This window comes from Lygodium microphyllum, chromosome 21 (genome assembly GCF_053477565.2).
Source record: "Lygodium microphyllum isolate KBCC chromosome 21, Lygodium_microphyllum_v1.1.10, whole genome shotgun sequence".
Lineage (NCBI taxonomy): Eukaryota > Viridiplantae > Streptophyta > Polypodiopsida > Schizaeales > Lygodiaceae > Lygodium > Lygodium microphyllum.
This window is the reverse complement of record NC_141155.1, coordinates 101,732,296-101,738,034: the sequence shown is the minus strand read 5'-3', so window position 1 is coordinate 101,738,034 and position 5,739 is coordinate 101,732,296.

Genomic DNA, 5,739 nt, shown 5'->3' with positions numbered 1-5,739 from the left:
GTAAGCCATAGACAATGAAGCACCATCAAATTGATGCAACCAACAATACAGAGAATGTTTAGTCAAAGAAGTAGGATTAAAAAATATGGTGAAGGTAATCCTTCAAACAAAGTCTTCCTCAAGAAGCTTTCTCATAATCCATTGGTGTTATATGGACTTTCACCCATTATATGAAAAACCTCAAGTGTTTTATCTTTGGGGAATGTGGAGGAGCCTAGCATGATAAATCAATGAACACATTTTAGTCCAATGTAGAAACCTTCGACCATGAGAAATTTTGAAGCATTATATGCTCGTAGACAAATATGTAAGACTATTAATGTTTGTGGGCTTATAGCTCGTGGTGTGGATGCACTATAGTGCTTAAATTAATAATGCACTATAAAGCACTTGGATTAACATATGTGCTTTGCATGAAAGCATACTTTTTTGGCTTCAAGTGGGGGGTATTGGAGAAAAGATGGGGAGGGCATCGCATACAATGAAGAAAGGAGAGAAGACGAGAGCATGACAAAAGGGCAGTATATGCTTTTCTCAACTCTATGCTGCAAGGAAAAACATGCATAGCACCTCTTGTGGAATATCTCTAGAGGGTCAGCTTAAAATCTTATGTCGAGTAGATTGCATGAGGTTATAAGGAAAATTAGAGAGAGGGAGAGGGAGAGAGAAATAGAGAGATGGAGGGAGGGAGAGAAAAAATAAGGGAGAGAAACAAAGAGAGGAAAGAAAGGGGGAGAGAAGGAAGGGAGAGATAGGGAGCTTCATGAAAAATAGAGGGAGGGTAAGGGAGAGAGAGAGGTGAGAGATAAACAAAGAGAGAGAAAAGGAGAGAAAGAAAGGGATAGAGAAAGAAAGAGAAAGAGAAGAGAAAGGAAGAGAGAGGAAGGGAGAGACAAATAGAGAGAGTTATAGAGAGATGGAAGGAGATAGGAAAAGAGAGACAAATAGAGAGAGTTATAGAGAGATGGAAGGAGATAGGAAAAGAGAGATGGAGGGAGAGAGAGAGAGAGAGAGAGAGAGAGAGAGAGAGAGAGAGAGAGAGAGAGAGAGAGAGAGAGAGAGAGAGAGAGAGAGAGAGAGAGAGAGAGAGAGAGAGAGAGAGAGAGAGAGGAAAAGATAAAAATAGAGAGCGAGAGAGGGAGATAAAAATAGGGAAACAAAAGAGAATGAGAGATAGGGGAGAGAGAGGGAGAAAGAGAGGGAGGGAGACATTACTTTCCATTTCATTGTTTTTTGAGTTTCCTATTTTCTCTCCTTAAATTTTTTTATGGAGAGATGGATGGGAAAAAAATAGAGAGGCAAGGAGACACAAATAGAGAAGCATATTATTTGTTGTAATATAAATGAAATGGACAATGATGATGGCCACAACATTCAAGATCATGAGGCATATCAACAATCAACGTGTCCTATGTCCGTGCACTCAATGCAAGCTGGCAATTCGACAAAAGTGTTGCTTGTCTTTAGACCATGTGCGATGCTTTGGTGAGTTTCAAAGGGAGATCATTAACCAAGCAATCTCAAATTTTGAGCTAACGGTAAGAAAACTGTATACCAATCATACTTTACATTTAATTTGTAATTGAATATTGTATACAATAATAGTAGATGTGCCATGGAAATGTCTACAGAGAGGTGTTATTCCATCCCAAGGAATATACCTATTGTGGCCCATAAGAACTGTTTGTGGGTGTGCAAAATGGAGTGCCTGAGCCAATAAACCCATTAGAGGACATACCCCCGATACCAAAAGAGATTATGAGCCTTTCAGACCTTCCTCCAATCTTGGAGTCTGAGATGGAGGCAATGATCAATGCATTACTACCCATGGATACAAAGTCATTTGATCCATTGAGAGAGGAGGCATCCATATCATTATATGATGGGTGTTGGGTATCTCACTTAAAGACCCTACTTGCAATCCTAAGTGAATAGAAAAAGTACGAATGGAGCGATGCAGGAGTGACCGAGTTGGTCAGGTACATACTACGCTCATTTCTCTTTAACTCCATTATAATAAAAAAAATTATGCTCTTCAAAGGTACTTGGGTTTCTTTTTTAGGTTGCTAAAATTTTACATATTGCCACCTAGAAACATGATACCCAAGTCTTGTGATGATGCATGATTGGTGTTATGAAAGCTTGGCATGGACTACAATATCATTCACGCATGTGTCAATAATTTGTGATGTTTCGAGGAGACGAGACTATGGAGACATATTTGAAGTGTGGTACTCACATGTTTCACACATCAGACATGGCAACTTGACAATGTGACATGCACAAAATAAATCCACAAATAGTGTCCAATGAATACCAGTATATTCACACACATAGAGTCATATTGACTTCACCTTTTGAGGCTTTGCATGAGAGCCAAGGAATCCTCGGCTCGGTCTTGCTATGGATGGCACAAATCCATTTGGTCTCCACTCAACTTCTTATAGTGTATGGCATGTAGTCCTTGTAAACTATAGTATCATCCTACCATGTATTTCTATGAAAAAGGGACACATGAACCTTAGCTTGCTCATTCTTGGGCACTATGAAGTCAAGAACATAGACATCTATCTTTGTCCATGGTGTGCAAATCGGTTGATGGATGCGTGTGTAGTGAATCCTGGAAGGTTCCCAAGAACAAAGAACTCTACAAAACTTCATAATTTCAAGTACAAAGCAAAAAGAAAATTTGCATGACATGAGACAAAAGAGACAAATTGGGTGCAATCTCCCTCCATGCCTTGTGTGAGCGCTTCACAAGGCATGTATTTCTAGATTTATTTATCTTCAAGCTAAAAAATAGCCTACTTTACAAATAGCATGCTTTTACTTTTGACGTTTGCGTTTGCCCAAATATAAAGTAAAGCATTTGGATGTCCAAAAGTCGGGCTGTGCCTAAATACAAATATCAAATAATGAAATATTTAAGTGAGCGCCTACGCGCATACAAGATAATAAATGTTTTGTCAAGCTCTTTAATAAATAAGCGCGCTTAAATAAATATTGGCGCCATGCCTTTAGTGATAAGGCGCGCACCCATAAAAAATAGTAATTCTTCTAGGCATTTGAATTCACGCTATCGCCCATTGCTACCCAACGCCACCGCTGCTTGCTCTACACATCAATTGAAGCATTCATAATTGTTAGAAAATAATTAAATAAAACCCAATAAAAGTGAATACCTAGCAGTCTTCAACTACAAAATAATTAAATAGGTTGGAAATATATCCTAACCTTAATTTAATTCGAGTGCGCACTCTAAACTCGTAAACATCCATTAATTTAATATGTATTTTATGGAATCACCCGCTATGGAATTACCCACATGCACATTAAATTAATCGGATGCTCGAAAAGGACACGCATCCCCGTCAACTTCTTGCACAAGCAATACACCTTGTGTACGAGCCCTGACAAATAAATTGTTTTACGGAAACCATCGTGGTCACAGAATCCACGGTGAAATATTCCTCCTAGCATCATACCCCCCGGGGTGGGATAGAAATTGTCCTCAATTGCTATTAGCTCAATGTGGAGCCAGCAGTGAGGGGTAAGCACTTAGGTTGCGTATGTACATCCATTGGGCCTCTTCAACATGATGATTTTTAAACTTAACTAAATACCTAGAATATCTACAACCAGTCCTAATGGTCATAAAGTCAGTGTCTAGAATAGTTTCAGGTTCAAGGATTTCAGTTTCTTCTTCTAACAAAGGAGGGTTTTCATAGACAGGGTAGATAGGTAATTGGCCTCTGAAAGGTCATAACAAACTAATATGAAAAGTATTATGGATGTTCCAATTTGTGGGTAGTTCTAATTTAAATACATTGTCATTGATTTTGTGAATTATTTTGAAAGGTCCATAAAACCTAGGTGCTAATTTAACAACAGGGTGTTTCTCAACACTTTTCAATCTTCTCTTTTCAATGTGTAACCAAACATAATCACCAACATTGAAACTCATGGCTTGTCTTTTCTTATTAGCTTGTTTAGTGTATAATTATTGGGATTTCGCAATCATATCTTTAACTTGAGCAAAAATAGTAGCATGTGTATTGGCAATATCATCAGCAGCTTTAACTTTATTTGACAATGACATGACAGCTGTAGGCAATCTATATCCATAAATGATTTCAAAAGCCCCTTTATGAGTAGCTTTGTGTGGTATATTATTGTATGCAAATTGAAGTAGATACAAATGTGTGTCCCATGTTTGTGGTTTTGAAATTGTGTATGCACGCAAAAGATCTAGAATTGTACTATTAGTAGCTTCTGTTGGCCCATTGGTTTCAGAATGGAATACAAATAAGAAATTAATCTTAGTACCCAAATTAGCAAACAAAGTAGTCCAAAAATTATTACAAAATCTAGAATCATGATAAAAAATAATAACTCTTGGCAAACCATGATTAGTAAAAACAATCTTCAAAAATAATTGTGTAGCTTGAGATGCAGTTAATGTTTCTTACATGGTAAAAAATATGCTTGTTTACTAAATCGATCTACTATAGTCCAAATCATATCATGATTAGCTTGTGTATTAGGCAAACCAGTTACAAATTCCATTGAAATATATTCCCATGGACGATCATGAATTGGTAAAGGCATTAACAAACCATATTGCTTACCATGGTGTCGCTTGACTCTTTGGCAAATTAAATACTCAGAAACAAAGTTAGAAACATCAAATTCAATTTGGGGCTAGTAAAAATCTTCAACCAATGTTCTTAAAGTGAAAATAATACCTCTATGACCTTGATATGGAGGACAATGAATTTTGTGCAACACAAATTATCTAAATTAAAAAGTGACACACAATCTTTTATCATAGAACATAAATCCATCATAATAAGATGAAGAATCGATTGGAATCTAGTTATTAGCAACTAATTTGTTCCAATTAGCTTGAAAACTGGGGTCATGGTCATAGGTATCCTTCATAGGAGTAAGGGAATCAAAGGATAGAATGGAAATATTATGGATACTTGGCCTCCTACTCAATGCATTGGCAACAAATTTTTTTCTTCTTGGTTGATATTGGATAAGTAGATGAAAACTTTGAATGAAAGCAATCCATTTAATATGGTGGTTGGAAATTTGTGGCTGACTAAGGAGATGTTTGATACTTTGTTGGTCAGCTTTAATCATAAATTCAGATCCCATCAGATATAGTGTTTCCATTTGTATAAGACTTGAACTATAGCTAACAATTCTTTATCATAGGTGGAATACTTCAACTCAAAAGGTTTAAGTTTGCAACTAGAATAGGCTATGGGATGTGAATCTTGCATGAGGACAGCTCCTATTCCTGATCCACTAGCATTAGTGACTACTAGGAAGAATGGTAGACTAAAATCAGGTAATTGCAAGATAGGTGCATGTGATAAAGTATGTTTCAATATATCAAAAGAATTTTTCTGGTTGTTAGACCAACAATACACAACAACTTTCTTTAACAATTTCGTCAAAGGCAATGTAAGCAATGGAAAATTTCTCACAAAATTTCTATAAAAGCTGATAAGGCCTAATAAAGAACTTAACTCATGTACATTTTTAGGGATTAGCCAATTCAAAATTGCCTCTATCTTTTTAGGATCAACGCGAATACCATCAGAAGAAACAATGTGGCCTAAGTATTCATTCTAAGTTTGGAAAATTTTACTCTTGTCAAGGTTATCATATAGCTGATTCTCTTTCAACAATTTGAAAAATAAAGATAGATATTCACAATGATCATTC